Source organism: Stegodyphus dumicola, chromosome 1, assembly GCF_044657685.1.
Source record: "Stegodyphus dumicola isolate Sdum_Otavi_A_Nest chromosome 1, ASM4465768v1".
In the NCBI taxonomy this organism is placed as follows: domain Eukaryota; kingdom Metazoa; phylum Arthropoda; class Arachnida; order Araneae; family Eresidae; genus Stegodyphus; species Stegodyphus dumicola.
Window position 1 is genome coordinate 36,086,170 of NC_140768.1, and position 11,851 is coordinate 36,098,020.

The following is an 11,851-nucleotide window of genomic DNA, read 5'->3' on the forward strand; positions in this document are numbered from 1 at the left end:
GACAGTTTCTTTTTCAACTGGGATTTCAGTCTCACCCATAAATTCGTTTTTACTTTCAGGTGGAATAATTTCTACATCTGTTATTTTGCTGTCAATTAACTTTTCCCCTTTGAGTTCATCTTCTGTTTCTACCCTCTTAGTTTCTCCTGTTATAATTTCTTCCTTCTGTGCTTCCTGTTCAACAATTTTATCTTCTATCATTTCTGTTTTCTCCATTTCTGTAAAGGGCAGTTCTTTACAACTTCCACAGAATTTTTTAACATCTTGCTTAATAGTAGGCCAAAAGAATGAGTACTTGATTCGTTGAATTGTCTTTTTCTCACCGAGGTGGCCGGCAAGAGGGATTTCATGTGCCATTCTTAGGACTTCCCTTCTTTTTTCTAAAGGTAACACAACTTGCTTAATGTTTTCACCACAGATATATTCGGAATGAAGTAATATGCCATCATCGAAAGTATATGAATTTTGATTTTTATTTGCCCATTCAAAGCATTTTTTCAGAGTTTCGTCTTGTTCTTGATGTGTCTTGAATTCTAGTCTTACTCTATTCGTTGTTTTCCCAGACTCTATGTTTTCTTGGGAAAGCTGATTAACAACAGCCAAATTTGTAGTATTTTCTTCAACTGATAACGGTTTATCATCTGTCTCTTTGTACTCTAAGGGGGGTGCATCCCAATAACGATCACAGTTAAACAGTTCGATATTCCCACAGAGTGTTTCATAAGCTGAAGAACTCAATAGCAAATCGGTAACTAGCTTTTTTGAAACAGCACACGTAATGGACACTCTACCGTGAAAATCATCGTCAATTTTCATCTGGAAAATCTTTAGTGGAGTAATTTCGTTTTCACCAAAAGCAGAAGATATCTCTATTTTACTTTCTCCTTCGCAAGGTATGTTGTCAACCAATTTCTCACGGACTACTGAGATTTGTGCTCCCGTGTCTACGATTCCATTTAAAGTAATATCTCCACATTTAACTTTGACAAGTTTTAATTCATCTATGTTTCTAGACACGTCCACTGATTTTGAGACAAGAATAGAGATCTTGGCAGTTAGCACTTCTGGTTTTTCTTTTTCTGTAAGGGGTGCTTGTGTTTGTATTAAGTTGTTTTGTGCTGTTGCAGAAGCACTTCTTGGTATCCGATTTTTGGTACATAACTTAGATGTATGACCTTCTTTTCCACAATTATAGCAAGTTAGTTTGAAACTAGGCTTTTGTGGTTCGTCACTCTTACGGGATGGGTACACTCTTGGCGTGTTTTCAGCGTACAGCGATTTATTTCTGAAAGCTCTTTCTGGAAGTGGAGAATGAGGTTGCCATTTTTTATTAGTTCTGTCTGCTGATGGATTACCACCAGTCTGTTTTGAGATATTACGAACACTGTCATATTCGTCAAGTTTATCAGCTAATTTGGTTGGAGAAACGAATTTCGCCCAGTCGTCAAGAAGATGGTCTCTTACTTGATAGGGTACTCTTTTCTTAATTTGGTCAGTAATAATCAAGTCTTTTAACGCGGCAAAATTTGTGATTTCAAGACCATTGATCCATTCTTCAAAATAACTTGTAATTTCGTAGCAAAAATCTCTCCATGATTTTTCAGCGCTCTTTTGGTGCATCACAAATTTGTTTCTAAAGCTTTCAGGATTTAATTTAAATCTCTTCAATAAAATGGCCTTAATGTACTCATAATCTTCAAAATTTTCTTCAGATTCCCTACCAATTAATTGAATGATTTCAGATGGCATTAAAGTCAATAAACATGAAACCCAATCTTTAGGATCAATCTTTGTCCTTTTAGCTTGTCTTTCAAATAAGGATAAATAAATCACAATATCATCGTGTCTTAAATTGAATTTGGGAATAAGCTTAATTAAATCAAAATTATGATGTCCATTTTCATTTGTTGGTGGAGTTTGTGTTAGTCGAACACGAGATTCAATTTCGAGTTTCCTCAATTCAAACTCCATTTGCTCTCTTTTCTGCTGTGCTTCTAATTCTTCTTTCCTTCGTTGTTCCTCAATCTCTTCTTTCCTTCGTTATTCCTCAATCTCTTCTTTCCTTCGCCTTTCCTCAAGCTCTTCTTTCTCCTTTCTTCGCTGTTCCTCAATCTCTTCTTTCCTTCGCCTTTCTTCAAGCTCTTCTTTCTCCTTTCTTCGCTGTTCCTCTTCTTTTCTTTTCCTCTCTTCAATAATCGTTAAAAACACTTCTTTAGCAAATGCTTCATCATATGTATCACTTTGAATTATTTCATTTTTTATCGCCACGATTTTCATACTTGGATCTACTTGAATTTCTAATTCAGCAGCTAAAGCCAGTAAATCCTCTTTTTTCCCACGTCCCATAAAAGCCATGTCTCGATTTTATTCAGCCAATAGACTCTTAGTTTTTAAAAAAAAAAAAAAAAAAAAAAAAAAAAAAAAAAAAAAAAAAAAAATTTCCCTTTTCTTTTTCTATTTAAATATAATTCACAATGAATTTAATTTTATTCGGCACGAAAATCAATCAGTGGAATCAATACTTAATGTGTTGATCACTTACTCTGGCGAGTCAAACGAAATTACATTTGAACACTGGCGTATTCATTACTTTGACAAGTAAATAAACTAAGATTCCATGACGGAAACAATAATTAACTTTTCATAATCTTAATTAATTATTTTACGTTTACAAGGTAAATTGAGCTCTCACCTGAGTTATTTTGGTTCGTAATTATATGCGGGGAAACTCCGATCCTGCCGGCTGCGCCAGTAAAGATCCTTTCCTTATATCAATATAATGAATATTGAATCTTGTAGGAAGAATAAAGCTAATTTTTCAGAATAAACAAAATACTTTTATTTAAATTTTAAAACAGAACCAAAAAAAAAATAAATACTGCAGCTCTAAACTATCAAAATTTTAAACTCTTAACTACTGCAGTTAAAACTCTTACAACTATTAAAAAAAACTAAAAAATCTTAAACTCTCTAAAACAAAATATATAAAAATCTTTCGAATCCTCTTCTTGTTGCCACACCGTAAAATGCAAGTTCTTGTCCTATTATTTATATTTCACGTTCTCTTTAAGTTACGATCTTCACAAGTCATGATCTTTACAAGTCACGATCTTTACTGTGATGAACTGAATAATATGTTAGTCAAACGATGCAAGTTTCAACAGGTTCAAAATTGTATTGTTTTAGTAAATGCGTCATAGTGAATTCTACGCATACTCTTAATGCGCACGAACTTATGGACTGACCCGATAACTCTCCTTCGAACTCTTAAAACCGCTGCTTAATCCGAACTCAGTTAGATTTGCATACTACGTCATTAAAATTTACATTCTGGCAGGAAACGGAAATCAGGAAGAGAAAGGAAAGTTTCTACCATTAAAAATAATTGGTTAGAATAAAATAATATCTTTACGTGATAATTAATTAGTTAATCAAAACAGAAGGGTGAAGAGTCATTATACCCTGCAAGACTATCCACAATGCGCAGCAACGGAAAACGTTAACTGGGTTTTAGAATATTGTATGATTAACGAATCAGCAATTGCTATATACAAACATATTTTACTCATAAAGTTTAAAACAAAGGATATCTGGGTAGAATGTTTCGCCAATGCAACGAAAATGTCTATAGATAAAATACTAGAAAAAGTAACTGATTATTACGCTGAGACTTGTTAAAATGATTTCATTTGATGACATCTATTTCTTAAATATTTTAAATAAAGCATTTTTAGAAACTGCCAACAGTAGAACGTTTAAAAAAAGATTTGATGTGTACACCACATGACTTCCTTGTACGAAATATTAAATTATACGCATTTTTCTTGTATTTCATTTAAATTTATTGGATTGAATTAAATCTACTTCGTCGATAGCGCATAAACCACAATAGAATAAATTCGCTCTTTAAAATTCTTATAATTCTTTACAACAGTGACACTCTGACGCTAAGTTCCCATAAAAACTCAAAATATCTATAGTAAAAATTACGAAGAAAATCATAAACACTTATTTCCGCGAATAAATTCCAGAATGGATTAAGCATGATTTCATTCGCATTAATAAAAGGAGGCGTTATCTTTGTTGTTGCGGAGCTTAGTTTCTCTAGATTGGCAACAGATCCACTATTCTGCCAAATTTCAAACGTAAACAAATATGGCCGCTATGGCAAAAATAATTAGGCTTAGCCGCACTTAAACAACTTTTAAATTGTTGATAATTCTACAAATATTGCATGCAGATTTACTAAAGGCATAAAAACCTTAGTCGGAAGATAAGAACAACATAATTCAATCATTTTTAAAGCAAAAAAAAAAAAAAAAAAAATGCACAACTTACAAACATATAAGAATAAAGAAACTGAGATCACTGAACCGAATAACAGAGTGGATGTATATATACATATATTTATATGCTTTTGGTGCCGCCGATTGTAACCAAAATACGAGGTGCACATCTACATATTATAGCAGTCCTATAAAATTTCAGCTTTCTGAGGCTACACGTTTTTGAGTTATGCGAGATACATACGTACGTACGCACAGACGCCACGAAATATTCTTTACAGAATTCATTTTAAATCAGTTTTATATTTTTTTTTGGGGGGAGGGAAAGAGTTATTTATTCTGTCCTTACGTACAGATGTCATGCAAAAACATCATTAAATTGCATTCGATAGCCGTGAAAATGGATATTTTCGTTGAAATATGATGCCTGAAACTTTTTGCGATTACAATACTTCCTTTTTACTTCGTACAAGGAAGTAATAATAACATTCATGTCATAATGTTAAAACAAAATCGCTTAAAAATGTGGTAGTCGAGAAACCTATCACGTCTGTCTTTTTCATTATGCACCTCTACAATGCTGCTGTATTTCATTCTTTTAGCAGACGGCATACAGGACAGATACCTTTCTGCATAAACCGATATGATTTTAGTATTAGATCAATGAGAAGGTACAAAATTTAGAAAATGTTTGAATAAAATCCGCCGCATAATGTATGGAATAATAACTGCTTGTAAGAAAGATCCATAGCATATCCCGCAATTTTTTAACTACAAAAACAAACAAACAAACAAAAAAATCAGTTGACCAATAAGGTTTGGCAAATACTTCCTAATCAATTAAGTTTTTAAATTTTTGTTAATGCCACTATATCACTGAGATTACCTGCCGGAAAACAGTTGAATAATCACTGAAAAAAAGATATTGCTAAAGCAATGTAGATGTTCGTTGTTTCGTTTGGTCGTGTGAAATGACCGACAGAGGTACAAGAAAGTTATAGCTGGCATGCTAGTTCAAAAACAAGTACAAGATAAATGGCATTTTAATTCGTCTGCGTCTTTTGTAAGAAACTTTCGTATGAATGTTTTTTCGCCTTTTCAAGATTCAAATGAGCATTAATTCTCATGTTGACAGGTAACTCTTGAACATTTTAATGATTTTGCATCTGTCCTTTGACATGGCGGATTTTGTTTAATATTAGAATCCAAAAAAAGAAATTAGTTGATGAAAATAACTGTTGAGATTATTTGTTAAGATTTATACAGTATTCTATTGTTTTTGAAAATGTATTATATAATGCAGAATGTTTTAATAAATGTTGGGTCCATTCTTTTCAGTACTGATTTGAAGGTTTATTTAAGTGATGCTCTTTTGGCTATGTAAGGTACTATTCTCTCCCTCCCTTACGTATGCTTTCGTAGTGCAATTGGAAGAATGTCCGACAGGCAATCGGAAGGTCCGAAGTTGGATTTCCCGGCGAGGGCACAGCTCATTTTTCACGTCTTCTGCTTCGAAAAACCTATTGACTCAGCAACTATTATTATAAATTCGAAAGAAACGCGATTATTCTTATAACAGGTAAAATCTCACTCAGTTTCAGTTTTTGCTGCGACAGTCGTTTAAATTTTCGCATACTCCATTCATTTTTTTTTTTTTTTTTTTTTAAATGCAAGATTTCATTGAAATATTTGTTATCGGATAACTCTTCTTCTTCGAATATTTTCTTTCGGAAATTAAACTTTCCTCCATGTGTTTATGTTCTACAATATTTTCAAAAGGTGTTTTTCAGATTATTTAATTTCTCTGCCATTTTGCAAGTACGAAACACTGGTGAAGTATAATATCAAGGAATTTTCTCATAAACCAAATCGGTTTGTGCATTTCACGAGTTCCCTAAAACATGAAAGCGCAATTTTTTTTTTTTTTGTTTTTTTGTTGTTGTTATTTATGCTTATTTGTCTGACAGTAACACCAGCCCAATCCCACGAAAACCCTCGTGCCAAGGAGCGTAATATTACGGCTGTCGTTGGCAACAGCCTTGAGCACCTTACATGTGACAGTGCGATTTAGTTCAGTTCTGCCCCCCCCTCCCATTTTGATGAAGAGCACTCCGGGGGGGACGGGCCGAGGGTCTCCTATCCCTCTCCTCGTCCACCAAACTACACGAGAGAACCTTCGGGTCGCCTCATATTTAGATTGCCGCCATGCCGCACCGACAACCGACAGAATACATTTACAAACATCCATGCCGTCTCCGGGATTCGAATCCGGGCCTTTCGGTAGAGCAGCCAGCAACGCTAACCACAATAGCGGCAGGGCGACGCGCGATTATTTAATTATGGAATATGTTTCTAGTGCCTCAGAGATGTCTTTATGACCGCAATGTGCGTTTTTGACAAAATTCCTATTAATTGTATTTTTAAAATCTGCGAATATTCACAGAATATACGCGGTGTTTTCTGAGGCATATCCTGAAGCGAAACACTATCTTGAAATTCTAGATTAGTTTCCTCTAACTGATCATTTTTAACTGAATTAATATTAAATTTTCGCTTTTTCTCTAAATTTTACAAATTTATTTAATTTTGTATTAGAATACGTATATTCGTGCTTTCTCTTTGCCAAATACTTCAAAAAAAAAAAAAAATGTTTGATGATATGACGATAGAAATGTTTTCAAACGATAGAAAGCTTACAAAAAGTATTATATGGAACTTTATTTCAAATTCAAACTGTTCATTAGTCTTTGAAGAAAGAAAACGCGAGTGAATAAACGTCTTACTTTAGTTTCTAGATAGCAGCCTAAACGCTTTTCTCCAGAAAATCGATTTATTTGCTGGATCGAAAGACGTTTCGTGGCAGATGTTCCGTATAACAATCACTGTTGCATCACGGAACTGTCTCAGAAAATGGATTAAATTGATTCCAAACTTTTTTATGTACTGCGAGGAGAGTTCTTTATTAAGAAGAATGGCATTCAAATAGGTCAATCGAATTTGATTCAAAAAAGATCTTTTTTTTTTTTTTTTGTAGGGGGACTGTTTGTGCAAACAGAAGTTACTTAATTGCTTTTTCTTGTCCCATCCCTCCTTTTTTTTTAATTTTATGATCTTAATTCATAAATATAAGAAAGTATTTCATCGAGTAATCCACGGTGGAAATTATAATAAATTTAAGGCCCTTTTAATAAATAATGAACTCATGTAGACGACTTTAAATGTAGATTACATTTATTTGACAGAAAAATTGTTATTTTATAATAAATAAACATGCATATTTTTTAAGGATCAAGTAGTTAAATATTTTTAATATTACTTTTATTGCATCTGGATTGATAAATACGCGGGATTATCCAAATCCTTATTAAATTTGTATTTCAGAGAATTTGCAATGTAAGATTAATATGCATAATTAATACCAAAATGCATTACTATTTACGAAAAAAACGAATAAAATATTTTATTATGTATATTTATATATGCATATTGCATGTATTACCATACATATTGTTGCATGCGTACGGGTTCGTAATAGATTGAATGCGCACAGGTTCGATGATAGGTTAATAAAATTCATTTTTATTAAATGCAACACTTCAGAATTCTGGTATTTTCCACAGAAATACTCGTATGGGTGTTCACAGTATCACAAAGTATAATCAGTAGTTACGCTTCAAACTACTAAAAATGTTAAACACAACGTAATGCAAAGGGCATCAAAAGAGAAGCTAACCAAGAGGTATCTCAATTCACGCTGAACTAACAATTCGCAACAACAATAACTGAGAGCAGATGCTCTCTACGGTCGGCGGTCGGTTGAAAACTTATATAGTTTTCAACTATATAAGATATTTATAGTACTTTCCTAGATATTTTACTTTAGATATTTCTAGTACCGCCAAGATATTTCTAGTATTTTCTGCTTCTTCATATTGCTGGAAAACAATAGGAAGGTTGAATTACGGCTGAAGTTAATAAAGTGATCCATTACATTTATTCAATTACAATACCTATTACGGTGAAACAGGGACCGGAACAAAATGTCGCGAAATAGTCGCCATGTTTGGCGACTTTTGGCCAATTTAGCCAAATCTGGTGACAATATAAGTTTCCAAACCCGTTATCAACTTGGAAAGAGCTCACCAAATTACCGAACTTGACAAGATCTCACCAAATTAAAATTTACTCAATGGTAAGTAGACATCTCTTTGTTAAGTGGACAACTTACTCAATGTTAAGTGGACAATATCTTACGTTTCTTGCATAGCTTCTCTCTTTAGATTTTTCGCATTACATTACACAGGAAAATACAACAATTTCACGTATATTTGCACTAAAATCTATGTACAAAATTCGTAACAACATTATATAAACATACATACATATGTTACTGCGCATATGTATTTTTATATTGCTCAATATGTGTTGCGTATATGTGTGTTTAATATTAGGTATTCATTTAGCTATAATTATGTCCATCATACAGCCTTGAATCTCAAACAAAATACAGAGAAGCAGTAAGCTCAAAATCAGAAGCACATTGATTAAGATGTTGAAATTTGTAGGGATACCTATAAATAATAAACTTTAGTGCTCTCCAGAAATTATCATACGGAATAATATTTCTGTGTGTGATTCCGAAGGATTTGTTTTTTCATGTACACTGCGTGAAAAAAAAAATGGGACAGTTCTATACCTCCCGTTCTACTGGGCCGATTGACAAAATTCAAATTGAGTTTTTCATGTCTCGAAAGCGCGACTTAGGATATATATTAGATTTATATATAGCATTGTTCTAACATTGGTATTTTGACACAAAATCGGACTTTTTATGAAATAACATACCAATTTTTTTTCCATATTTCGATTCTACGACTCAAATTATGTCTAGCCATTATATTTTGTAAAATTTGGTGAGAAATTTACGGAGAAATTCAAAAATTTATCTTGGCGCAATTTCTTTAGTTTGCGCCAAGAATAATTCACTTGGAGAACTTCTTGATATGTGCAACCAATTTTTTCTTTCATGCCGGATCGGAAAAAAAGGCACCTCGTTCCTACCTTTTTACATTGTTCATGAGCGGAAAAAAAAGACACATTGTTTCTACTTCCAAATAATTTTAGCAAAGTGTCTAAACCACATTTTATGTTTTATCGCTTTCAAAAAATATGCCAAATTTCAAAACGCGCCGATATATAAATCCACGTATATCTTCGGAAATTTTGAATAAAAAACTGTATTTTTTTGCAGATATGCTTAGAAATACGTCTACTTTAAGATGATGGTAAAAAAAATTATAAATTATTATTCAAAAATGTTTTTGAAAAATTTTAAAATACAAATTTTAAAAATAAATCATAAAAAATAGGTGAATTTTATTTTGAATAAACCTAAATTTCGAAATGTGAAAGGAAGGATCAAATAAACTTAATAAAACAAGAGAGATTAATAAATATATACCAAATTCAATTAACATTAAAGAGCTAAAATTTTTAGAGCTAATTTTTTAAAAATTACTCGTGTTATTTTTACAAAACTTGGTAGTTTGACGTAATTTGAGTCGTAGAATGGAAATATGGAAAAACAAATGGCATGTTATTTCAGAAAAAAATCCGATTTTGTGTCAAAATACACCAGAACTCTAAAGAAATGAGATCATCTAGACTACTACTATATTAATTCTTGACTATCAGTTCACTGTTAAAAACCTCTGTGGTATAACTTCTTCTATTTCGGTACAGTGTCATCTGCTGGAGATAAGTGAATTTGCATATCTGCTTAATTACATTAAACCTTTGAATTAAAATAAAACAGTAATTTTATTCAAATCTCTCTTAATTCCATTTCCATAAATTGTGTTCACAGAAGAAGTTTTCTAAATGTTTGCTGACTTTTTACCGCCCCACGTCAAAGCCATATAATTTGCTGTTTTCATCTACATACAGTTTTTGAATTTATTTTCATTATTTTACATTAGGCCTATACAGGGTGTCCCGTAAATGTTGTGGAAAACTTCTGGGGAAGGTAGGGCACATTATAAGGATTAAGAATTGCATAGAAACCCCTGCCCAGATCATTGTACGTCGCCAGGGGGTGTTGCACAGGAGAGTGCTAGTGCAAAGTGAGGATTGCCTCATTCGAGCGATAAGCACCATACGAAGAGCATGGAACGCTATACGAACGAAGAGTTTGTGAACATATGGTTTTAACGTGATGTTGCGCCAATTTTCTCTTTTTGGACTGGATGCTCGTATCCATTTGAACAGCTCATTCCCGCATCGATGGATTGGGCTTGGTGGACCGGTTCCCTGGTCCTCATGCTGAGCGGATTTATTGAGCCTTGATTTCTTTTTGTGGGGCGTCATCAAAAGTGTCACGATCCTGTTGTGCCTGAAATGGATATCGTGGCAAGACTCGTCTGCGCAGCAGCTACAATTAAAGAAACTCCCTGTCTGTTTGAACATGTCCGGCAATCAATACTCCGTCGGTGTCAGGCATGCTTGGCGTCTGATGGTGCAAACTTCGAGCATCTGTTGTATCATTCAAGCTGTCGTCCACCATTTGTATTCATGTCCAATAAATGTTTCAAATTTATCACTCTCTTGTTCTCTTTCCCATCTTCTACCTCTGCTACCACTTACCCCTGATATTTCCGAGCATGGGCTCCTAAGCAATTCTTAATCCTTATGATGAGCCCGAGCATGGGATCCTAAGCAATTCTTAATCCTTTTGATGTGCTCTTATGATGAGCCGGAGCATGGGCTCCTAAGCAATTCTTAATCCGTATGATGAGCCCGAGCATGGGATCCTAAGCAATTCTTAATCCTTTTGATGTGCTCTTATGATGAGCTCTTATGATCTTTTTTTTCTTATGATGTGCTCTACCTCCCCCAGAAGTTTGACACAACATTTAAGGGACACCCTGTAGATAAAATCTAGATAAAATGAATATTAATATGTTCTTGTTGCTCATCTCGAATCTTGACATTAGCTAAATGAATATAAATCATGAAAAATCATGGATAAGTGCATCTGTAACTACAAATGGGCTCCTCGTTTGCTAATTCATTCAAAGAACCGATTGACTTTTTCCAGAGAGCGAATACCTGTTTCGTCAAAAAAGAGCGGTTGCTCTTTCATCATCCGAAAATTCATCCTTCGGAAGCTCTTGTTGGAAGCTTTCCAGGAAAATTCATTTCCCACTTTAGGGGGTAAAGTATTTTCCCTTCATTAAAAGTGAGCTTAATTTTTATCATTTCTCAACATCTTTCATATTCTTTTATTCTAGAATTTTATTGTTAGTCTCTTAGTCAGAAGTTTTGGGAATCTCAAAACTGAAGTTGAAAGAAATCAATGCAGGGAATCAACACAGCAGTGCCATTGAATCGGTTCTTCCGATCACACCTTTTTCTCGTTAAATTCATTTAACTCTCTGCTCCGTTCTCGCATACCAATCCTGATTTATTCCCGCTTCCGATCTTATTCATCAAGGCTGTTAGTAACGACCGGTGAATCATAAAAAAGAATCCCTTCAGTTCAATGAGCGAACTGTTCTGATTTGATC